The sequence below is a fragment of the Giraffa tippelskirchi genome, chromosome 11 (genome assembly GCF_054371585.1).
Source record: "Giraffa tippelskirchi isolate mGirTip1 chromosome 11, T2T-mGirTip1v1.2.pri, whole genome shotgun sequence".
Taxonomy (NCBI): Eukaryota; Metazoa; Chordata; class Mammalia; order Artiodactyla; family Giraffidae; genus Giraffa; species Giraffa tippelskirchi.
Window position 1 is genome coordinate 61819226 of NC_137285.1, and position 25933 is coordinate 61845158.

At 44.1% G+C, this 25933-nt stretch overlaps 2 long non-coding RNA genes across 3 annotated transcripts; one reads left to right on the forward strand and one right to left on the reverse strand.

Annotated features, from left to right (window-relative positions):
• Nucleotides 1-9010: 9010 nt before the first annotated feature.
• Nucleotides 9011-11347, reverse strand: LOC145525325 (uncharacterized). Of its 2 annotated transcripts, none has more exons than XR_014068109.1 (3): nucleotides 11118-11347; nucleotides 9849-10260; nucleotides 9011-9425 (listed from the first exon to the last, which is right to left on the reverse strand). It is a non-coding gene; the product is annotated as an uncharacterized LOC145525325 (long non-coding RNA). The 2 variants fall into 2 exon arrangements; XR_014068108.1 differs by having other exon boundaries at nucleotides 9849-10047; nucleotides 11118-11325.
• A 527-nt stretch (nucleotides 11348-11874) lies between these two features.
• LOC145525321 (uncharacterized) lies at nucleotides 11875-25483 on the forward strand. Its single transcript, XR_014068104.1, has 3 exons — nucleotides 11875-12049; nucleotides 19932-20112; nucleotides 24693-25483. It is a non-coding gene; the product is annotated as an uncharacterized LOC145525321 (long non-coding RNA).
• Nucleotides 25484-25933: the final 450 nt, after the last annotated feature.

The window sequence follows — 25933 nt, forward strand, 5'->3', positions numbered from 1 at the left end:
GAAGGAAACAGCAACCCACTCCAGTGTTCTTGCCTGGAGAATCCCAGGGACGGGGGAGCCTGGTGGGCTGCCGTCTGTGGGGTCGCACAGAGTCGGACACGACTGAAGCGACTTAGCGGCAGCAGCAGCAAAGTAAAAAAAAAAAAAAATGCTGGTAGATGTTAAAATTCTGGAGGTCACATACCACATTTTAGAAAAGAACTGGCACCCCATCCTACTTCAAGCCTTGCACAGGCCTGGAACGTGGATTGTGCTTGCAAAACTCACTTACATTTGAATATGTTTTTGGTTAAAAACTGGTGTGTGTGCTAAGTTAAGGCAGGGCAACCAGGAGGTGTGCATGGGTGTGGAGAAGCAGAAAGGAGGAACTACTTAGTTGGGGGTATGAGGGGGTCATTTTAAGGCTCACTTTGTTATTGTTCACTTGCTTAGTTATGTCTGACTCTTTGCAACCCCATGGACTGCAGCATGCCAGGCTTCCCTGTCCTTCACCATCTCCTGGTGTTTGATCAAACTCATGCCCATTGAATCACTTCCATTAAGGCTTACTAGATTGCTAAAAAAGTGATCCTGGCATGTTTCAGGACTGCAGATGTTTGGCACTCAAGTCTAGTACCTCTCTTACCTCGGTTGCTTTTCTAACTCTCCAGGAATAAAAACTTGTCTGTGGACGTGAGCTAATGCTATGAGTCCCTTCCAACTCTAAGACTTAAGAGGACTGGCTCTGAAAGCATGCAGCCCAGGTAAAAATTCTGACCCAATCAACCTGGGTCAACGGGCTTAGCCTACCTGAGCCTTTCTCTTCAGCGCTGAAATATATTTGATGCTATGACCTCACCACAGGGTTACCTTTGGGGCTAAATAGCCCCTGTAAAGCATTTAGCATAGTGCTTGGCACACAGAAATTGCATAGTGAGTGTGAGCTGTGGAACCTGGCTTTCATTTTGTCCTGTCACTGAAATCTTAATGCATCTAGTGCAGGAAGGAGTCAGCTCTGGGTGCTGGGACTGGCCCAGACCTGGAAGAGCCTGGTCTTTGGGCCATGGAGAGTTTGTATTCAGGATTTCACTAGTAAGACTCACAAGATCGCGAGCAGGAGACGTTACCTGTCTGGGCCTGAGCTTCTGCGTGTGGAAGGAGAGAATGGACGGGAGGGAACCTTCCAACACAATGTGTCCCCGAGCCTGGACGTTGGCTGGAACTCAATTACGGACAGGAGGAAAGAATGGTTAGTCATTCCCCTGGCAAACATGGCAAAGTGATCTTCTCCTTTTATTAATAGACCAGGCTATGCAAGCCATAAAAATAGGGCGGCTTCAAAATTGAAGTTCTTTGAATTTGAGTTTTTGTTACACCCGATGGAATGTGAAAAGAGAATTGTGTTATACATGGACTTTGTATAATGATCTCCTATCTCATGCTGCAAATCAATTACTTATTAGCTTTCATTGCCAAGGAAAGGAAAATATATTACTATTCATTTTAGCCTTTTCCTTATTGATTTTGAGAGTACACTACTAGTTCTTGAAGAAAGATTATATTCATTCTTTCATTACAAAAGACCTAGGCCACATTACACAATATTAAAATGGGAGAAAAGCAGAAATAAAATAAGCTTATCATACTCCTCAGTGGTAAAGCATTAAGCTTCCATTTTTCTTCTGCATATTTTACATTGAGGATTGCATTTTTCACTCAGTGCTATGTAAGGACCAATCACCATGGTAGTTCATAGAGTTTGTAATAGTTTTAATTGTAAAATAATATCCCCAGAAGCATACTCTGGTTTATTTTACCATTTCCCCTATCCTTGTCAGAAGGTAGCAGAAAGGGAACATGGGAGTTGGTGTCACATTTCTTAGCGGTGTGACCTTGATCAAGTCACTTAAACGCTTCAGCCTTCAGTGGCCTCAGCTACAAAAATTCAGGCTGTCTAGTGCCACTCTCGCTGGGCCATTGTGAAGACTGAATGAGATCATGTTTGCAAAAGGCTCACCGCTCTCTGGAACGTAGTAGGGTTCACTGATGGCAGTGGTACTTTCAACTTTGTGACCTACATTCCAATTTAATGAATTATCTGATTCTTATCAACACCCCACCAGAAAATGCATGTAACGTATCAGACCACGTCACTCCCTCTCTCTGGGCCTGCCTCATCACTTGCAAAGTGAGGTGGTCAGACTATAAAGTGTGACCTCAAAGGCCCCTTCCACCATGGTCCTCTGTTGTTACTAAAAGCAGCCGCAACCATCTCAGGGAAAGGACCTCTGGAAAGGTTCAGCCTCACTGACAGAGCGAGTGCCCTGTGAAAGCCTGAGGGCTTGTGGACATTAGTTTCTCTTTTCTCCCAGATAAACACCTGACATTCCTCTGAGAGGGCTCTCCTGGCCCAGTCTGTGTGCCCTTCACATCTCCATTCTTCAGATGGGTTCAGCAGCCAGCACGCTCACCCGAGGTTTTATTTATCCATTTCACATTTCTAATGTTGCGTCGCTGAGGAGATCATTTTCCAATGTGGTCATTTAAGGAAGATAAATCGGACTGCAAATCTCAGGAGAGCAGGCATTCCTTTCAGTCAGTCCTCAAGGGACAAAGATTTGTTTCCCCACTCTTACCACCACCTGCTTTTGCCCTCCCTAAAACCTCTCACGAAGACTTTCTGACTAGAAAAAAAAAAAAGAAAAATTTGGCCTCAGAGTAGTTGGATAGGCCCCCTCCCTGGTACATGCACTGTTACCCCTAATAGATTTCTCAGATTCCCCAAACCAAGGGCAAAAACCAAAGCAAAACACCTATTGTTAGGGTCAGAGGTGCCACTGCGAGGAAATAGTGTCATTAGCAGAGAGCTGCCACCTGCCCCCTCTGATAGCCTGTTCTCAGGGAATTTCAGTGCAGACAGCCTCCCCCCTACCTCATTCACTCACAGGGTCTGGGGGTGGGGGGGGACCCACACTATGGCTGGGAGTGGGGGAACTCACACCGTGGAGACACAGGATGTAAAGAGGCCTGGCACACATGGGCACCCACTGGGAGCTGGTACAGCATGACATCAAGCATGTAGGCTCTGAATCCTGGCATTTTTGCTTACTGTGTGATCTTAGGTACATTATTTAACATCTCTGTGCCTCGTTTCTGAAATGAGGTGAACAGAAGAGCCTCTCCTAAGGTATGAGATAAATAAAGAAGTGAAGGCGTGTGAAAGCTATAGACTGTGCAGGCACATGTTTCATAAGTAGCGCCTTTTGTGCTAAATGGACAAATCCGATCATCACTTTGAGGGACAGTCAATAGTAGTGGAAAGAGGATGGAATGGGTTTTAGAGACAGACCTGAGTTTGAATCCCAACTCCAGTTTGTGTTTCAGTTCAGTTCAGTTCAGTTCAGTCACTCAGTCGTGTCCAAATCTTTGCAACCCCATGGACTGCAGCACGCCAGGCCTCCCTGTCCATTACCAACTCCGGAAGTTTACTCAAACTCATGTCCATTGAGTGGGTGATGCCATCCAACCATCTCATCCTCTGCCATCCCATACTCTTCTCACCTTCAATCTTTCCCACCATCAGTGATTTTTCAAATGAGTCAGCTCTTTGCATCAGGTAACCAAAGTATTGGAATTTCAGCTTCAGCATCAGTCCTTCCAATGAATATTCAGGACTGATTTCCTTTAGGATGGACTGGCTGGATCTCCTTGCAGTCCAAGGGACTCTCAAGAATCTTCTCCAACACCACAATTCAAAAGCATCAATTCTTCGGTGCTTAGCTTTCTTTAGAGTCCAACTCTCACACCCATACATGACCACTGGAAAAACCATAGCCTTGATTAGATGGACCTTTGCTGGCAAAGGAATGTCTCTGCTTTTTAACATGCTGTCTAGGTTGGTCATAACTTTTCTTCCAAGGAGTCTTTTTATTTCATGGCTGCAGTCACCATCTGCAGTGATTTTGGAGCCCCCCCAAAATAAAGTCTGTCACTGTTTCCACTGTTTCTCCATCTATTTGCCATGAAGTGATGGGACTGGATGCCATGAAGTGATGGGACTGGATGCCATGATCTTTGTTTTCTGAATGTTGAGCTTTAAGCCAACTTTTTCACTCTCCTCTTTCACTTTCATCAAGAGCCTCTTTAGTTCTTCTTCACTTTCTGCCATAAGGGTGGTGTCATCTGCATATCTGAGGTTATTGATATTTCTCCCGGCAATCTTCATTCCAGCTTGTGCTTCCTCCAGCCCAGCGTTTCTCATGATGTACTCTGCATATAAGTTATATAAGCAGGGTGACAATATACAGCCGTGACGTACTCCTTTCCCTATTTGGAACCAGTCTGTTGTTCCATGTCCAGTTCTAACTGTTGCTTCCTGACCTGCATACAGATTTTTCAAGAGGCAAGTAAGGTGGTCTGGTAATCCCATCTCTTTCAGAATTTTCCACAGTTTATTGTGATCCACATAGTCAAAGGCTTGTGCATAGTCAATCAAGCTGAAATAGATGTTTTTTCTGGAACTCTCTTGCTTGTTCAATGATCCAGTGGATGTTGGCAACTTGATCTCTGGTTCCTGTGCCTTTTCTAAAACCAGCTTGAACATCTGGAAGTTCACGGTTCACATACTGTTGAAGCCTGGCTTGGAGAATTTTGAGGATTACTTTGCTAGTGTGTAAGATGAGTGCAATTGTGTGGTAGTTTGAGCATTCTTTGGCATTGCCTTTCTTAGGGATTGGAATAAAAACTGACCTTTTCCAGTCCTGTGGCCACTGCTGACTTTTCCAGATTTGCTGGCATATTGAGTGCAGCTCTTTCACAGCATCATCTTTGAAGATTTGAAATAGCTCAACTGGAATTCCATCACCTCCACTAGCTTTGTTCATAGTGATGCTTCCTAAGGCCCACTTGACTTCACATTCCAGGATGTCTGGCTCTAGGTGAGTGATCACACCATTGTGGTTATCTGGGTCATGAAGATCTTTTGTGTATAGTTCTTCTGTGTATTCTTGCCACCTCTTCTTAATATCTTCTGCTTCTGTTAGGTCCATACTATTTCTGTCCTTTATTGAGCCCAGGTTTGCATGAAATATTCCCTTGGTATCTCTAATTTTCTTGAAGAGATCTCTAGTGTTTCTCATTCTATTGTTTTCCTCTATTTCTTTGCACTGATCACTGAGGAAGGCTTTCTTACCTCTCCTTGCTATTCTTTGGAACTGTGCATTTAAATGGGTTTCTCTTTCCTTTTCTCCTTTGCTTTTGGCTTCTGTTCTTTTCCCAGCTATTTGTAAGGCCTCCTCAGACAGCCATTTTGCTTTTTTTGCATTTGTTTTTCTTGGGGATGGTCTTGATCCCTGTCTCCTGTGCATTGTCATGAACCTCTGTCCATAGTTCATCAGGCACTCTGTCTATCAGATCTAGTCCCTTAAATCTATTTTTCACTTCTGCTGTATAATCATGAGGGCTTTGATTTAAGTCATACCTGAATGGTCACACCCACCATAGAACTGCCAGAACTTATATAGGACTGGTAAATAGACTCTTGGAAGGCACAACAGAACCTTGTGCACTAGGACCAATCACTAGAACAGTGATCCCACAGGAGACTTGCCTGTGGTGTCTGGGAGCCTCCGGCAAAGGCGTGGGTCAGTGGTGACCTACTGCAGGGTTGGGGGCACAGACTGTAGTTTGTGTTTAAGGTTTAGTAAATCACAGGATCACAGGTCTTCTGGCACCCTCAGTGTCCTCATTTGTTCAGTGGGAATGCTTCATCTGTCTTGGAGGCTGACCAGGGGGACTAAACAGGAGAAGGTATGCTAAGTGCTCAACACAGTGCCTGGCGTGTAATCGACCTTGGAGAAGGTGAGGTCCCGCTGCAGCCCAACCCAAGGGCAGACCCTCCCACCAGCCTCACCCCATCTCACCTCTTGGAGAGCCTCAGTCGTGCCAGGGTTTGCATTCTTGCTGCCACCCTAGCTGTGGCAGTTCCTGGGGCTTGGTTCATCAAAGCCATTTCGAGTCTCTGTTTTCCTCCAGCATCTTCCTCCTGGTGGAGGGAAGACTGCCCCCAGCTAGGGTAGCCCACGTGTTTGGGGTCGTACCATTCTGGTGCCTGAGCTGCTTTGCTCTTTTACAAACCAATCAGCAAGAACCCTTCTCCGCAGGCACACGCTTCCTTCCTCCCACTGCCTCGTGAGGCCCCTGGGGGTCCTGTTCTCTGTGCTCCTCCTGCTCACCTCTGTGGCGGGTTGGGAACTTTGAACAGCCTTTCCTTCCTGGTCTTATTCTTTCTGGTAGTTTCTCCTCCTCCTACTGCTTTGCTTCATGCTCTTTGTCCCCAAACCTGGCCATCTCCCCAGCCCGTAATGTTCTGCCTGTGAATCCCCATCCCACGCCCTTCTGCGGGTAAGCCTTCAGGGCCCAGCTAAGGTTCGTCTTTATCCCAAACACTTCTAGAACTTTCCAGGTTCCAGAGAGCTCTCTCCTCTGAATTTCTAAAAGATTTATCCTTCACATGGCTCAGTAAGGCCTTGGCAGGACGGATGCTCTGTGAATTTTCCTGTGTGCGGTGCTTCTTGGTTCTTCTGGTTTGTAAGCTTCTTGAGAACAGGGAACCTTCTATATGAGACACAACTTGGTCAATACTGATCTTTTAGTTGAGATGCTATGAATAGCTCCTGTTTGTTTAGTGAGACCAGGGTATGTGTTTGTGTATGTATGTATGTATGTGTCTTCCTCTCTCTGATCTCTATCTTCTCTATCTTATTTGGTCATCACATGTCCCCATGATGTGGCTATTGCTGTTTATTTTGCACTTGAATTAACTAAAGTTCAGAGAGAAAAAAGAACTGACCAAGACAAAACAGCTAGAAAGGAACAGGGCCCAGTATCATAATTCAAGCACATTTCCCAGGTCTATGCACCAAACATGTGGTCTCTAAACTTTCCTTACTGAGTATCCCTTTCAGGAAATATGTGTATCTTTGTGTGTTTGTTTGCCATTTATAAGTAATTATGTCTTTGGAAAAGACCCTGATGCTGGGAAAGATTGAGGGCAGGAGGAGAAGGGGATGACAGAGGATGAGATGGCTGGATGGCATTATCAACTCAGTGGACATGGGTTTGGGTGGACTCCGGGAGTTGGTGCTGGACAGGGAGGCCTGGCGTGCTGAGGTTCATGGGGCCGCAAAGAGTCGGGCACGACTGAGTGACTGAACTGAACTATAAGTAATATGTATCTACCATAGTGTACACATTATGTACATTATGAAGCGTATATTACAGAAATATAAGTCAAAGCATAATATGAACCTAATAGATTGTGACCTCTGAATACCATTTCCCACTAAAAGAAACCAGCTCCTTGGAGAAGTTTGGAAAGTGAGCTTGGAATATCTTGTCATATCAGAGAGCAAGGAAGAGATCAATTATTATTGGGGTCACATCAAAAAAATCAAGAGTCAACTTGAATAGATTCCATTGGCCAAAAATGGGTTGCTTGGAGCCACTGCAGTGGATTAAACCACAGTATACACACTGAAATCCACATGTTTATAATAATACTAAAAAAAGATAAAAATGGTGATCATTTTTAGAGAATTCTAGGTGATTAACTTATCATTTTGAAAACTGGTAAAAAAAAAAAAAAAGGTGGGGATGGGGGAAAGAGAAGCGTTTATCTTACCTTTCCTGAAAGAACCAGGACTCAGATTAGCACATAGCTAATGAGAAGATTCTCTCTACAGAAGTACTCCACCAAATAAATGAAAATAGGATTAGAATACCACACTTTGTAACCACCAGTGAATTAAAGGATTTGGCAATGATCATCGAAAATTGCAGATATCCCCCCCATAAAAAGAGATGACCAAATATTATATTCTCCTAATAGATGTCCATAACACCACCTACAAAATGTTCTTGCAAAATATTTAATTTGAACCTGATGAAACCTCTTGATTTTTCATTTATGGGAAACACAAGGGATGGGGGCGCATGACAAATGATAGTAAGGGAACATGATCAGCAAAATCCAGCCTGTAGAAGATTAGTTAGGAAAAACAATCCAAGTTCTTTAGCCAAAAAATTGCAAAGAGAGAGAATGAGAGGTTGAGAGGGAGATCAATAAATTAAAAAGGATGGATTTCAGGTACATATTTATCCATCACAATGTATGGAGCCTGTTTGGATCCCAGTTCAAACTATAAAAAGTATTTATAGAATAATTGAGGAAATGTTAACACTGGATATGCAATTATATTGAGGAACTCTTGATGTTTTGGAGTACAATGATGGCATTGTGGTTGTTTTTAAAGAGGGAAGACTTGGTCTTTATAGGCTTGTTTTCAGATCCATGTGTTGGAATATTTATAGCTGTAATGACAAGTGTCCAGCGGAACATGGAGTGCTGATTATCAATTCCCCAGAGCAGAACACTGTGTACCAGTCACCAAGCCCCAAGGGAGGACTACAAACACTTCTGCCCACTGCACCTTGGTATCGGAGTTGCCAGGAAAAATACTGGGTGGAACAACACTTTCCTTAGACAGAGAAGAAACAGTAATAGCAGCTTCAATAGTGGGCATGGGTCTCCACGGCCGTCAGTCTCTCCCAGGAGACAGTGAACGGGCATGCACGGCAATGCACACACGCTTCTTGGGAATTAAAGAATCCCAAGCCCTCTTTCATGGAGTCTGAAATATGAAGGTTGGGGGCATCTTTGGAGGAGCCATTAATATACAGACAATCAGAACAAAGGAAGATTCACTGACCCTGAAATAGGGAAAGCTATTCCCACAGGAGGCAATAAGCCCCATGGGCTCTTTATCTCTTGATAAGGAAGTGCTCCAAGGGCATCTAACGTCTGCAGGCACAAGATGGCCTTTGCAGCATATGGTGTCTGGAATTTGCTTCAAAGAATGTGGAAGGAGGAACAGGCAGGGCGGGTAGGAGGCTGCATAGAGGAGAAAAGACTAGCCGTGAATCACCAATTTTTGACGTTGGATGGTTACATGGGCACATGGGAAGCTCAGAATCTTATTCTACCTTTATATATATTTGAATTTTAAATAGCAAAAGTGGCTTTGTAATGATAATATAAAGTATAAAAAGTCTTAATATTTTCTTCCTTTTCTCCCAGTGGATTGTCTGGGGGAGCATCCTCTGGGTGTGATCCCTCCTTGGGAGACCACCGACTTGGGAGTCTGCTGTGCAGCGTCGCCTCTCAACCCAGGGCCTCCAGGAAGCATGGCTGTCAGAGGGAGCTCTTTCAGGAGGAAACCAAGGTCTGCTCCCCATCTAAAGACCTTCAGACAGAGCCCGGACAGCCCACCTTGCCAAATCAGCAGTGCTTATAGCCTTGTCATCAGAATCCCTTCACTCTGTGGGACATCAGTCCCTTTCATAAAAGTAGAAGATTTTCAAGATCCCTTCAGAAGGAAAGACTGGCACTGTTTAAAGAAAAAAAAAAAATTCAATGTTTAAGAAAAAAGACAAAGTTCTCCTCCAAGAAATAACAACCCTGCTAGCTTACTCCGGGTGTGAAATAATGCTATTGGCAATGAGATTGGGGTGTTCTATTACTGTCTCAATAAACTTTCTCTCCCCTGGGTAGTATTTTATAGTTACTGCTTCTACGCTCCATTGGCATAGGCATAATTTATTATGTGTTTACATGTTTCACTCACTCTGCTAAGGTGGGAGCCCAGTGATACATTATTACTGTTCGTGCCTCTGTGTGTGCACATGTCTGTGTGTGCACACTTGCACAAATATTGACAGGCTACTCAAAGACACCTGACAGGTGGTGGGATTTCTACTTTTCACAGCACCAGTCACCCCCACTCCCCCGGCCGCCCCAGGACGACAGGCACCTCCATGGGCTCTTGGCTTAGATCAAATGTGTCCTGAGTCGCCATATAATCCCTTCTTCTCTAAAAAGGAGCAGGACAATTCCAGGATAATGCTGTCTCCCTGTCACTGTTCAGCTTCTATATTTCCTCCTTTGACTTGCTTTCCTGTATGAAGATGAAATTCCTCCTATTTCTGGGTGGAATGTCAGCTTGCACAACACTTTTCTCAACAGAGTCATGTGAAGGAAATAAAACAGATGTTATTATTTGCCCTTTTTCTCCATTGGAGACACAGCAAGGGCAATGGTATTTGCAGGTCAAACAGCAAGGAAGGAATCTGGCCCCAGCCAGCTCTGATGGGAGAGCCGCGATCACTTGGCCCAGTCACGGGCTCTCTGACCTGGGGGACGTCACTAAATGCTCAGGTTCTTCACTGTTAAAAGATGGAGATGATGGTAATTACTGCACAGAGCTGTTTCTGAAATGATACATTATTTAAAATCCTCAGCAGAATGACTGGCATGACAGAAAGTGCCGTAAATGTTACCAAGTATTGTGTTATGGGAACTTGTAATAACAACAACAATTGCTACCCTTAGATAATAATAACAACAATAATAAAATAGGTGACTTACTACATACCGGCATTGTTTGAAGCCCTTTTTGTGAACAAACTCATTTATTTGTCACAACAGACCTATGTAGTAGGCATTATTATTGTTTAGTCGCTAATTCGTGTCCCACTCTTTTGCGACCCCATGGACTGTATGTAGCCTGCCAGGCTCCTCTGTCCATAGGATTTCCCAGGCAAGAAAACTGGAAAGGGTTGCCATTCCCTTCTCCGCAGAATGTTCCAGACCCGGATCAAACCCCTGTCACCTGCATTAGCAGGCAGACTCTTTACTACTGATCCACCAGGGGAGCCCATGGGCATTATTATTAATCCTGTATTATAGATAAAGGACACAGAGATTGTTAGGTTGAAGTAACCTGATAATTCCCTTGTCTTTTAAAATAGAATTAGCCCATACTTGAAGTATTTCCTCCTTCCCGCATCTTTTCTAGCATCATTCCTGACCGGTGACTGCCTTGGGGTTTCCAAATTCCCCATCAGCCCTTGCTCTGAGTTTACCACTTCTGTAGCATCCACTCCCCAGCTTCCTTCTTTGTATGTGATATTCCTTTATCTTATGTCTCAAAGGTTCCTTTGGTGAGGACCCTGAGCCTCGGAGTGGGTAGCGAACCGTCCAGACCTACAGCGTGAGCTCCGAGGGTCCAGTCTGTCCTTACCCTCCCATCTGTGTCCCTGGACGCTGTACGCGCGCCAAGCGCCGCGCTGCCTGCAGCCCCCGGGGTCCTCAGGAGGCCTGGACCACTGCACCAGCCGTGGCCTGGCCTGCATCCGAGCCGAAGGGACAAGGACACTCAGTAGGGGGCACCCGAGAGCCCAGATGGCCTCCAACTCCCCTCCCTCCGGCCCCGCCGCCGGGAAGGGCTTGGAATTTAATCCTCCGCATTCCATTCTGGGTTCCTGTGACATAATAAAGCCCAAGGAGGGATCTCGAGTGACTCGTCAGCAGAACCCTCAGCGGGATTTTCTATAGATAGCCAGGGCGTGTCTCGGGCTCGGTCCTCTCTGCGGGAGGGAAGTGCTTCCCTGCCGGGCTGGGCAGCGCCCTGTGCGGCAGGTGGGCGACGTGGGGGACCGGCTAGGCCCCGGGCTCGGGGGGATTTTGTCCGGCAGCAGGGGAAGGGACGCCAAGGATCCCGGGCCGGGGGAGGGAATTCCAACTATGGCGTTTTGGAGAAAACTCTTTAGTTATTTGCCCTCACCGACCTCACCCCGAGATGGGACTGCGGCTGCGATGAGATGTCCCAGATACTGAGCCTCCAGCAGCCTTTGACGCCGGCTCTGCAAAGATTCCGCGGTCTAAGCCAGGCTGTCCTTGGCGAGAGAGGCGTGTTTGGAATGTCGGTGCGGCAGCCGCTCTGATTGGAGGTTTGGGGTTTCAGAGTTCCTTAATTTGCATGGCCATGCGGCTTGCTTATTACAGTGCACAATAGAGGGTTGGAATTTGAAACTCTGTTTACCTTCCACATTCCAAACAAGCAGCATTCCTATCGGTAATGTCACATAAAGACCGGCATGATGGTATAGAATCCTAACATTACTAACATATTTTATTTTATCCTGTTTAGCGGTGGAAAGGACTTCTCAGGAGGTACATATCTCTTTTACATAAAATAATAGCTAAGCTGCCAAGGGCTTTAATGACATAATTTCATCATGGGATTCTGGATTCTTTGGTTTATGCGACCATCAAGAACCCCGAGACCAAATTAATTAATGTAACTGGGACAAGCCCAAGTGATGTGTTTCCATTCCCCTTATAAGTGAACTCAACTGTTTTAATTGCCCAAACATTTGGTGGGCAGGGAGGTGGAGAAAAGCCTGTATGATGTATTCATTAGCTGCAGAATAAATTCCTTAGAGGCAATATACTGTTGTTAAAAATATGAGTGGTTGGTCAGACAGCCTGGGTTTGAATCCTGACTTGGCCAGAAAGCTGTGAAAACTTGAGTGAGTTATTGATGTTTTCTAGGCATATTACTCATCTGTGATATGAGGTTGCTGATATCTGCCTCTCAGGGTTGTTAAGAGGATTAAATGAAGTCAGTACTGATGGGCTGGATGAATACAATACCTCTGAAAGGCCCTGGGTCCAGTGCTTGGAGCACAGTAACTGCTGATACAAGGATGCTGTATTGTTAATCCCACAGCGAAAGCAAAACTATTCCTGAAATGGGTCCCTGACACCATGGAGGTCCAGGAATCTTAGCCACTTCCAGCCAGGAGCTTCTCTTTTTAGCTCCTGAATTCCCTAAATGCCCCACATTTGTGAGTTGTATTATTCCCAGCTCTCCACCCTGTCTGGAATCCCAGAGTACCTCTGAGACTCTGACCTAGCACAGCTGCCTGTTGCAAATAATTTAGGAAACATGAAACAGAACATATTGCAGTTCCACAGAGAGGTCTGAAGGGTGAACTTTGTGTGTCTGTCATGGATCTGCTTCCTCCTGCAGAGGACTGAAAGCAGGGCTCTGTCTGGAAGAATATCCCCTTCCTCCCCCACCAGGCGAGGAAGAGGAGCTCCACAAACTCGAAAGCTGGGGTCCGTGAAGGTCCCCTTTTCCCCTAAAGTCTGTTATCGTGCTACTTTGTCCCTGGTGTCTAGAAGGTCTTCTTGGTAGATGTAAACAGAGTGCCTGCCTGTAAGTGGACCTCAGCTTTGTAATTCAAAATTATGATGTCACACCTTGCCTACATTATAGCTTTGTGACCTTGGCACAGAACTGCGTGTTTCTGCACCTGTTTACTCTTCTTTTTAAAGATATTTTGATGTGGACCATTCTTAAAGTGTTTATTGAATTGGTTACAATATTACTTCTGTTTTATGTTTTGTTTTTTGGCCTCAAGGCTTGTGACATCCTAGCTCCCCGACCTAACCAGGGATCGAACCCACACCCCCTGCGCTGAAAAGTGAAGTCTTAACCACTGGGCCGCCAGGGAAGTCCCTGTCTGTTCTTAAAACCTGCAGGATGAAGGGAATGGAAAGCCCTTGCCTGGGTGATCGGGTAGATTCAATGGCTTATTGCATGGCAAGTGCCCAGTACAGCTCCTGGCATGTGGTAGACACCCTGTGAACCTCGTTTCTCTTCCAGAGGGCCATGAAACCTGAAGCAGAGAGGCAGTGCCCACTCAGTCCCTTCCTGTTCTTTCCCAAGGAGGAAGACCACAGACAGAGAGAGAATGCCGTTTCAGAGAGGACCGCGCGGTGACGTGATGTCACGTGCTGGGGGGTGGGGATGTGAAGGGTGGCAGCCCACACCTGACCAACCTGCAGGGCCCTTGTCACCAGCAGCAGCCCAGTTATTCATACACTTCCTCTGTTGAGGCCTTCTCTGAGTACACCAACCTAAACGACCCGAGAACAGGGATTTTTAAGGATCCAGGTATTGCTGTTAACTATCAGAGAGAAAGGCTGTTTTATTTCAAAATTGTTTTTTTCTTTTTTGCTTGAAATCCAGTCACTCTTTCCTATCTGTGATCTCTAGATCTGGGAGTCCCACTTCCTCCAGAATAGAGTTTAGAGTCTTTAAGTATGCCCACCCATATTCCTGGTCAAGCAATGGCAGCAGACAGTCATTAAATTGTGTCTGGGGCGGGGTCCGGGGGTGTGACATGTCCACAGGCTGTTGGCAGGAGCCTCTATAAGATGTATGTTTAGATCTGTCTTCATAACTGGACTGACCATTCCTTTTTAATAGCTAAGCATTCGTGTTGGATGTATGCTCTTTCAGGCCTTTCCCACTTATTCTGTGTGACTTTTCTTATGTGCCTCTGCTCTCTCTGAAAATATTTTCTTCTCACCTATGTGAGTGAGCAGGTCACAGTCATTCTTAGGAACTGTGAATGGAGCTGAATTTATTTGCAGGTCAGCTATGCAGCTGCCAATTCCTTGCAACAGATATTTGGAAAGAAAGAACCCTAGCTGCAAATAAATAAGTAAATGTAGACGTGCTGGTTTTCACCTCTAAAGCGGGTACCATGCCTGTTAAGTCTTGTGTATTTCCCCAGGGCACCTAGAATCGTTCTTTCTAGTGGTTGGCATTCCATAAATGGTATAGTCTGTTTACCTTCCAGATTCCAAACGAGCAGCATTACGATCAAGAGGAAGAGTCTCAGAGGCAACTGGAGTGGGAAGGGGGCTGCAGAAAATGGATTCCCCTCTTTTTAGTGACCCATTGTTTGTGATTGACACCATTATACACCCCAGAAGGTCAAGTATAGACTTTACATGAAATTATTCCAAAAACATACAATATAAAAGATGCTACATATAATAGCCACTGGACACTCTAAGATTGTAATCACTGAAGAGGCTGAATCTTTGCTTGGTCTGCTTTGTATCACACCTAGCACCATGTTACACAGAAATAAATAAATGTATAATTTTATAAAGAATGAATGCTGGGGCTTTCCTGGTGGCTCAGTGGTAAAGAGTCCACCTGCCAATGCAGGAGACATGGGTTCGATCCCTGATCCGGGAAGATCTCTCATGCCATGGAGCAAATAAACTGATGCGCCACAGCTATTGAGTGTGTGTTCTAGAGGCTGTGAGCCACAGCTACTGAGACCAGGTGGTGCAACGTACAGCCTGTGCTTTGCAACAAGAGAAGCCCTCACACTGCAGCTAGTGAGGAGCTACTGCTTTACAACTAGAGAAAAGCCTGCACAGCAACAAATACCGAGCACAGCCAAAAATAAACAAATAAAATTAAGCATAATAAATGCTATTAGAAACTGACAAGGATGCTGAAAAGATCAGTGGGCAGAGTTGCCTCCATATTTGCCTTGAACCAACATGTCTCTTCGGTAAATTTCTTGATTGGGCTGGGCCTCAGTTATATTTGTAAAATGACCAGATTGTTGCTTCCTAAACTTTTTACCATCAAAAACAATTCTAGGACACCCTCTCAGCCCCACCACCTCATTCATTTGCTTCACAAATATTTACTGAACACTTAATATGCACCAGGCACTCTACTAGGAGTTGGAAATACAATTTGTGAGGAAAAACAAATGCATTCCTTGCACCTCATGGAGCTTATAGTCTAGTGGGAGAGACAGACACAAAAGAAATGGCCATGCAAATAAAAATGCAATTCAAAATTGTGTTGAGAGCTCTGAAGGAAAAGATATAGAGATTATGAATCTAACATAGAAACCTGATTAGAGGTTGGGGGATCATAGAAAAGGCCTGTGTTTGTATTTTCAATGCCTTTTGAGAAACCACATACTAATAAAAAGTTACTGACAATTGAATAAGGCTTTAAAAGTATTTGTATTTTATTAGGCACTACAGCGGTGACAGAGGATGAGCTGGTTGGATGACATCACCGACTCAATAGACCTGAGTTTGACCAAACTCTGGGAGATGGTGAAGGACAGGGAAGCCTGGTGTGCTGCAGTCCATGGGGTCACAAAGAGTTGGACACGACTTAGCAACTGAAAAAAACAAGCACAGCAACATATATACACACATACCTGTGGAAAAAACACAGTTTACATGTCCAAGGCAGCTAGAATCCACGAGTGCTTTGTACATGAATGTACACATGGCACCCAGTGTCCTGCAAATTCCACAGCCTCCCAGGGCACTGAGGACACTTATGCAGAATATACCTCATCTACAACTGCCTCTAACGGCAATTTGCTTTTTGAAATCTCCAACTGCTTCTAATGGCAATTTGTGCATGCTAAGTCAATTCAGTCATGTCCGACACTTTGCAACCCTATGGACTATAGCCTGTCAGGCACCTCTGTCCATGGGATTCTCCAGGCAAGAATACTGGAGTGGGTTGCCATTTCCTCTTCCAGGGGATCTTCCCAGAGATCAAACCCCTGTCTGTTATGTCTCCTGCATTGGCAAGTGAGTTCTTTAGCACTAGCCCCACCTCAGCCAGTTTAGTCACTCAGTCGTGTCCAACTCTTTGCAACCCCGTGAACAGCAGCATGCCAGGCCTCCCTGTCCATCACTAACTCCCAGAGCTTGCTCAAACTCATGTCCATAGAGTCAGTGATGCCATCCAACCATCTCATCCTCTGTCGTCCCCTTCTCCTCCTGCCTTCAGTCTTTCCCAGCATCAGAGTCTTTTCATATGAGTCAGTTCTTCGCATCGGGTGGCCAAAGAATTGATGCTTCAGCATCAGTCCTTCCAATGAATATTCAGGACTGATTTCCTTTATGATGGACTGGTTGGACCTCCTTGCAGTCCAAGGGACTCTCAAGAGTCTTCTCCAACACTACAGTTCAAAAGCATCAATTCTTCAGCACTCAGCCGCTCTTCACCGTCCAACTCTCACATCCATACATGACTACTGGAAAAACCATAGCCTTGACTAGACGGACCTTTGTTGGCAAAGGAATGTCTCTGCTTTTTAATATGTTGTCTAGGTTGGTCATAGCTTTTCTTCCAAGGAGCAAGTGTCTTTTAATTTCATGGCTACAGTCACCATCTGCAGTGATTTTGGAGCCCTAAAATATAAAGTCTCTCACTGTTTCCATTGTTTCCCCATCTATTTGCCATGAAGCGATGGGACCAGATGCCATGATCTTAGTTTTCTGAATGTTGAGTTTTAAGCCAGCTTCTTCACTCTCCTCTTTCACTTTCATCAAGAGGCTCTTTAATTCTTCTTCACTTTCTTCCATAAGGGTAGTGTCATCTGCATATCTGAGGTTATTGATATTTCTCCCAGCAATCTTGATTCCAGCTTGTGCTTCATCCAGCACAGCATTTCTCATGATGTACTCAGTATATAAGTGAAATAAACAGGGTGACAATATGCAGCCTTGACGTACTCCTTTCCCGATTTGGAGCCAGTCTGTTGTTCCATATCCAGTTTTAACTGTTGCTGCTTGACCTGCATACAAATTTCTCTGGAGGCAGGTAAGGTAATCTGGTATTCTCATCTCTTGAAGAATATTCCACAGTGTGTTGTGATCCACACCGTCAAAGGCTTTGGCATAGTCAATAAAGCAGAAGTAGATGTTTTTCTGGAACTCTCTTGCTTTTTCAGTCATCCAGTGGATTTTGGCAACTTGATCTCTGATTCCTCTGCCTTTTCTAAAACCAGGTTGAACATCTGGAAGTTCGCGGTTCACGTACTGTTGAAGCCTAGCTTGGAGAATTTTGAGCATTACTTTGCTAGTGTGGGAGATGAGTGCAATTGTATGGTAGTTTGAACATTTTTTGGCATTGCCCTTCTTTGGGATTGGAATGAAAACTGACCTTTTCCAGTCCTGTGGCCACTGCTGAGTTTTCCAGATTTGCTGGCATATTGAATGCAGCACTTTCACAACATCATCTTTTAGGATTTGAAATATATCAAGAGGAATTCCATAACCTCCACTAGCTTTGTTCATAGTGATGCTTCCTAAGGCCCACTTGACTTTGCATTCTAAGATGTCTCACTCTAGGTGAGTGATCACACCATCGTGGTTATCTGGGTCATGAAGATCCTTTTCTGTATAGTTCTTCTGTGTATTCTTGCCACGTCTTCTTAGTATCTTCTGCTTCTGTTAGGTCCATACCATTTCTGTCCTTTATTGAGCCCATCTTTGCATGAAAATTTCCCTTGGTATCTCTAATTTTCTTGAAGAGATCTCTAGTCTTTCCCATTCTGTTGTTTTCCTCTGTTTCTTTGCATTGATCACTGAGGAAGGCTTTCTTACCTCTCCTTGCTATTCTTTGGAACTCTGCATTCGAATGGGTTTGTCCTTCCTTTTCTCCTTTGCTTTTGGCTTCTCTTCTTTTCACAGCTATTTGTAAGGCCTCCTCAGACAGCCATTTTGCTTTTTTTGCATTTCCTTTTCTTGGGGATGGTCTTGATCACTGCCTCCTGTACAATGTCACGAACCTCCATCCATAGTTTTTCAGGCAGTCTATCAGGTCTAATCCCTTGAATCTATTTGTCACTTCCACTGTATAATTGTGAGGGATTTGATTTAGGTCATACCTGAATGGTCTAGTGGGTTCCCTACTTTTTTCAATTTAAGTCTGAGTTTGGCAATAAGGAGTTCATGATCGAGGCACAGTCAGCCCAATTTGCTTTAAAGATCTTAAGAAAAGTAGCTGGTCTTCTGACTGGGATTCGTATGAATACTCAATGAAGGCTGAGTCAGCTGCCTGCTCTCCAGAAGTCAATATACCCATCAGCTGATGACCGCAAATGGGTGTCCTAACTGGAAGTTCAGGACAGCTCCCCACCACCTGGCAAAGTTTATTTACCTTCAGGCAGGTCTGATCTAGATCATCAGTTCAGTTCAGTCACTCAGTTGTGCCCGACTCTTTGCAACCCCATGGACTGTGGCACGCCAGGCTTCTCTGTCCATCACCAGCTCCCAGAGCTTGCAGAAACTTATGTCCACTGAGTCACCACAAGTCCTTTTGCCATTTAGTCCTTAGCTCACCAAGAGGAGGCAGCAAGGGCCTCTTCAGCATCCCTCACCTAACCCCAGTGTTGTCCATCTATATTTTATTTCCCAGGGTTCACCTGGCTGATTGTATGTTATGTCCCAGAAACAAATGTGTTTCTGCCATATCAGCCTCCTAGCTATGGAAATGGCTGTACATCCTGGATTTGTTTCTGGGTGGGCCAAGCTTCCATCAAAAGTAGAAAATTTCAATATTATAATCCCCCTGAGATAATCAGGGAGTAACAAGTTCAGATAAGAAACTAGGTCCAGGATGGGAACAATCCCCTTGAACAGGCAAAACCACCTAAGGATGGATGAGAAATTTACATTCAGCTTGCCAGCTACCTGTCCTCTCCAGGAGGAGGGGAGAGGAGTTTGAAGTCTATGCAAGGACCAGAGCTGAAGTTGAGGCAGTTCCATCCCTCCCCTGGAACAGAAGTGCAGAAAAGGAAGGTCCTTGCAGTGTTGGTGACCTTACTTATATCCTAATCCCTGGATGGCAGAGATGGCAGTGGTGGCCAGCCCAGTGGGCTGCTGCTGCTGCTGCTAAGTCGCTTCAGTCGTGACCGACTCTGTGCGACCCCATAGATGGCAGCCCATGGGCATATAGTCACTATTTGTTGAAAGTGTAAAGGATCTTGAAAGGTGTTGGGGTAAGGACACTGAGCCAGGGATGGACTAAAATAAACCTTAGATATACTAGAAGTGAGGCAGAGAAGCAAAGGAGGGCTTGCCAGGGAAGTCAAGCAGGGGACAAGTGGAGGCACTGGCTCCGCACTGTTCCACTGAACCCAGCTGGGTGATGGAATGAAATGCATTCACAGAAAACACAGTGCAAGCTGCTTTGGGCCTCCACACACCCAGTGGAGTGCTCCCGTTGCTAAAGGACTGTTCCCCTTGCAGAAAGTCTGACCTCACCATCTCTTTTGGAAGGAAGTGCCTCACATTTGTTTGAAATACGATTGCATTTAGAATTTACTTTTTAGAGATAGCACCTGAGGACATTCCAAATATGTAAAATGCACATATATCTGTCACCTGGGCCATTTCTGTTTTTATTTAGGTCCCATCAAAGTCTGAAATGGGATTGGAAGTGACAAAGTGCTCACAGATAGCTGCCGAGGACAGCCAAATGGGACCATGGAAACCCTGTTGTACGAAACACATCCTTGTTCAGCTCTGCTCCATTGGCACCGCGTCCTGTGAGTCAGGCTCCGCGCTTGGTTCAGAACCCACGAGCTGGTGTGAGTTGGGATAAGTCATGTAACCTCTCTGAGCTTCTCTGCTTTCTCTCTCTTTACTGTGATTATTTCATTTATTTTCATAATCATTTTTTGTGACATGAAAGTGAACACACTTCCAGGACTTACATTCAGACTTTCCCAGAGTGATTCACGTACGTGATTAAAATATCAAATAGTCCAAACGGTTTTGGAAAGTAAAGAAACGGTTCCCTGGCCCACCTCCCTCCACCCTCCCTCTGCTTCCCATAGACAACAGTCTGCAACATGTTTCTATTTTTAGTCCTGCCTGCGGTTTCTCTTTTCATCTCCAAATGCTATGTTTACACCGCCCTGTCTTGATCAACAACCTTAGTAGACATTGTCTATCCACTTCCTTCTAGGGTAGATAAAGTTTTAATTCTTATCCCCCACTCCCTCCCACGTTTTGAACGTCTTAGCTCTTTTGGTTTCTCTGTTACTACTCAAACTGAAGACAAACCCCTAATTCTTGTCCCGCGGAAAGTCAATGATACATCTGACTACTTACTCAGGAAGATGAGGATAAAAGCGGCAAGTCTTTCTTCTACCTCTCTACCCACTTCTGCCTCCCAAATTCTATCTATTCTGTACCCGCAATTAAGTTTCCCCGGCCTTGTTTATAGGCTGATTCTAAAAACTGAAAACCAGAGAACAGTCTTTTCATTATGACTATGTAAATATCGTTACCAAGCTAAGCAATGTGCCATGATTATATTTCTTCTCCCTGGTTCCAATGTCATGACCCCAGTGCCACTCAATGCAAAATGCTTCAGACATCAGGAACAAATAGGCTTCTTTCTCATACTCATCCAGTTGCTCAAAATATGGCCAGCTTTTAGTTGCGTTCCTATTTGGACTATGACTTAAGTGTACGTTTTGTTTTGTTTTTTTCTAGAGTTTCTGATTGTCTTTTCTCTTGTTGGTAGAAGAAACCTATATCTTCTTTACGATATTTTGCTTTTATTCATTCCACTCTTTTCTTGTGATCCATTCCATTCTTCTTGAAAGGTTTTTTTTTTTTTTTTTCCCCTTAGAGTCCACTGATACTCTGTTTGTAGCTCAGTCGGTAAAGAATCTGCCTGCAGTGCTGGAGACCTGGGTTCGATCCCTGGGTTGGGGAGATCCCTTGGAGAAGGAAATGGCAACCCATTCCAGTATCCTTGCCTGGAAAATCTCACAGACAGAGGAGCCTGGTGGGCTGCAGTCCATGGGGTCGCAAACAGTCGGGCACGACTGAGTGACTAACACTTATTTAATTGCTTGCTAGATAAGCTGACAGCTGGCATGCAGGAATTTCCTGGGTGAATTATATTATTTCTTATATTAAAAACTTCTCCTTTCTGGGGTTTTGCCTTAATTTTACTGAAATTGACACACTCAAGGAACTTCCTCAGAAAGGATATACAGAAGCAAACTTAGTTTATAATATCTGGAACTGACTTTATTAGGTGTTCACACTTAAATGTTTGGTTTGATATGGAATTCTAGTTTAAAAATAATTTGTTCTCAGAGCTTTAAAAAACTTTACTGCATTTTGGCATCTGTGGTTTTGAATTTGAAATCTAATGCTAGTCAGATTCTCTTTCCTTATAGGTGACTAATTTGTTTTCTCTTTAGAAACTCTTAGAATTTTTCTGATCCCCAGTGTTCTGACATTTCACAGTGAGTGTGTCTAAGGAGAAGAATTGTTTCTTTGTTTCTTTCTGGGCATTTGGGAGCCCTTTTGTTTTGAAAACTCTGAGGCTTTTCTTTGTATATTTACTAGGTTACTTATCCTTTGTGTTTCCCTTGTTCTCTGCTGTGAACACCTAACGGGCAGATGTTAGATTCTGCCTGGAATTGATCTTCTACATCTTTTTACTTCGTATTTTCCATCTTATTTTCTTTCTCTTCTATGCCCTAGAAGACTTCTTCATCTTTATATTCTATCATTTCTATTAAACATTTAATCTGGCAATCACATTTTCTAATTTCTGAGAATTCTTTCTTGGTTTCTGATTTGTCCTTTTTCTTAGCATTCTGTTCTCATATATTTATGTAATATCTACCCAAATCTTCCTGGAGTAATTATCTTAGTTTAGCCATAAGGCTTCCCGGGTGGCACAGTGGTAAAGAATCCGCCTGCCAATGCAAGAGATGGGGGTTCGAGCCCTGGGGTGGGAAGATCCCCCGGAGATAGAAATGGCAACTCATTCTAGTATTCTTGCCTGGAAAATTCCATGGACAGAGGAGCCTGGTGGGTTACAGCCCATGGGGTTGCAAGGAGTTGGACACGACTGAACACACACTGCGCTTCAGGCTCCTATAACAAAGATGCTATAGACTGGAGGCTTAAACAACAAACACTCTGGAGGCTGGGATGTCCCAGGTCAAGGTGCTTGTAGAGGCAGTATCTGGTGAGAGCTCCACCCTGGTGACTTTCCAGAGGTCCCTTCTCCTAGTACCATTACATTGTGGCTTACGATTCAACATACGAATTTTGAAGGGACACAAGCATTCAGTCCATAACAATGATTGTATATCCTACTTGTGTATCAGGGATAGCCATGGTTTATGCCTATTGTCCTGGCATAATTATTAACATCTCCTCCACATTGCTTTCAAAATTGTCCTAGGTTGGATGATAAATTACACAGTTTCTTTACTGTGAAGATATTGAGAATTATTTTAAAAATCCTCTTTTGTTCTTGAATTATTTGTTTCTTCCGGGTGACATTTTTAGGTTGTTTGTTATTTTTTAAGCTTGGTTGTCCATTGATATTTAAGAATGAGTTAGGGATTAGGAGCTTTGGATCCATAGAGCTAGAAGTAGAGTGGAAGTCAATATAGTTGCTTATTAAATACATTATTTCAATAGTTATTGCATTTTAAAAACTATTTCAAAACCATAAAAAGACAAAAGAAAAAGTGTTAAGATACTTTCAGCTCATTAATTTCCCTAGAGAAGAAAGTGCTTCTGAAAATAGAGAAAAAAGACCAAGGAGATTAAAAACTCAATTAAAAAAAAAAAGCCCAGGACATGACACTGAAGGCAAAATACAAATTGTCCTGAAATAGAGAAAAAGATATTCAACCTCACTCATGACAAGACATATATATAAATGAAAAACCATATAAAAATGCAATTTCTCACTAATCAGAATAGCATTGTTGGCAAGGATACAGCACAACACTGAGCTGTGATGGACAATCAAGCCACAGCTACCAAAATGTAGAAAATTTATCCATTCACTTAGCCCTTCTTCTCCTGGGGCTCTAGTCTATATATCCGACATCTGTACAAGGTTTTTTATTACAGCAACAGAATAGCAAAGTATGGAAAACAACCCAAATATTCATTGAAGGAGTAATTTCAAAGAAATTAAGATATATTGTACAAAGGAATACTATACAGCAATAAAAGAAAAAGGGAGGAGGATCCCCAACTGCTGATAAGGGGAGATTCTTAGGATGCTTTCTAAAGTGAGAAAAGCAAACAAGCTACATATATACACACATATACATGTATATACACATATATATGTACATAATGTTGCTGGGCTTCCCTGGTGGCTCTGATGGTAAAGAATCTGCTTGAAATGAGGGAGACCTGGGTTTGAGCCCTCGGTTGGGAAGATCCTCTGGGGAAGGGAATGGCTACCCAATCCAGTATTCTTGCCTGGAGAATCCCATGGACAGAGGAACCTATAGTCCTATAGTCCCCATCGTGGGCTATAGTCCATGGGGTCACAAAGAGTCGGACATGACTGAAGCAACTCAGCAAGCACGTGTATATAATGTTACCTTTTGCATCAGTAAAGGAAGAAATTTAACATATTAATCAGTATTAGCATAAAGAAATATTAGAAAAATAAGTAAGTTACCTAATAGGACAGAGATTAATAGAGATTGATGTGAGATTTCTCAGTTTTATTTTTGAATCATGTAGCTGAAATATATATTTGAAAGAATGTAGTTAAAAATAAATACGCATGAAGGTTAAAAAATTATAATTTCCTATTACATAGTGTCTAAAGGATTGCAGGCCCCACTAGAATTCCCAGACATAGAAACATATTTTCTGTACTAGCTTGATTTGTGTAGTGTTTTGGACTTAAATAATCAAAGACTATTCAAATTGGCAGAGACCTAAGGGTCTGCTTGTTCCAATCCCCTCATTTTGCAGATGAATAAACTGAGGCCCAGAGAGATTTACTGACTTATTCATGGTCACATCATAGGTCAGAGGAGAGTCAGATTTTACTCTCGTTGACTTTCAGCTCAGTATTCTTTTTTCTGTCTTGTGCTCCCCAGGTATTCAAGAAATGAATACCTGGCACATATATTCATACCATATTGCTTTAACTGGAACATAATACAACTGACCAATTTGTTCACTGAATATTTTATCATACCGCTCTTATACCCTAGACCCTTTGCAGGGGCTGGAGCTACAACCAAGTCAAGGAGATCTTTACTCCCTCTTACCTGTACTCTATCTCCCACGAAACTGGATCCCCCAGTGAGATTTAGCCCGTTAGTCAGGGCATGTTCTTGTCTGATCTCTCTCTTCTACCTCCTAGGTGATGCAGGACCTGCCTCCCCTCCAGATCCTTCAACTCTCAGACTTAACCATGGCCAGCCAGGCAGAGGGCAGATGCTGAAAGTCTGGCTGGGCATGGTGGCATCAGCAAACACATCAAGACCGCGTTCACTGGGTTTCTAAGGCTTGGAGCTGTCAGGTGAAGAGGAACTGAAATGTGGATCCACAGTTGAGAAGCAGTCAAGGAAACAGGCAAAGCAAGACCAAAGAGGAGGGAGTGGACAGTGGGTGTGGAGCTGCTGCAGAGATGGATTTGTACTGGGACAGCCTATGGAACAAAGGACCCCTCAAATCTCAGTTGCTGATTACAACGAAAGTTTATTTGTTGCTCCTGAAACGTCTTCTCTAACTTCAGTGACTGTCCAGAGCAGCTGACGGGACCCGGGCTTTTGCATTGGCATCCCGAAACCTTGGCTTAAAGTCGACGTGGCTGGAGAGATGGGGCAAAGAGAACTGGGGGAATGGGTAGAATGGAAGCAGTGAAATGCCTCAGCCCAGAGTCATGTTCGTCACTTCGGTTCATGGTCTGTTGGCCAAAACTGGTCACAGACCCCACCCTAACTACAAAGGGGCTATTTGGTGAGCAATACTGTCTGCCGCAGGAATGACCACTGTGGCCGCTTTCATGTCGTCTCCATGGCAGTGGGTGGGGCTCTTCAAACGTGTAGGAACAAGACTAAAATGGGCTGAATGGGTCCTTCCTTTCTTTTCTAAGTGCTCACACATTGCTTTTGTAACATTCATTTTTTTAAGAGAAGGAAATTTGAAAAATTTTTAAAAGATTTATTTATTTACTGCTTCTTTTTGGCCGTACTGGGTCTCTGTTGCCATACCAGGGCTTTCTCTAGTTGCAGCGAGCGGGGGCTCCTCCCTAGTTGCGATGCTCCGGCTTCTCACTGCAGCGGTCTGTCCTGGTGCAGAGAACAGGCTCTGGGCACATGGACTATAGTCGCTCTGGCATGAGGGCTCAGCCACCCCACAGCACGTGGGATCTTCCCGGACCAGGGATCGAACCTGTGTCCCCTGAACTGGCAGAAGGATTCCTAACCACTGGAGCACCAGGGAAGTTCCTTAACATCCATTTTAAAAGACTTTATTACACATTTGAGAGTGTCAGTCACCCAGTCGTGTCCGACTCTTCGAGACCCCATGGCCTGTAGCCCATCAGGTTCCCCTGTCTTAGCATTTATTTATAGTTGTGCCAGGGCAAATTCTGATTCT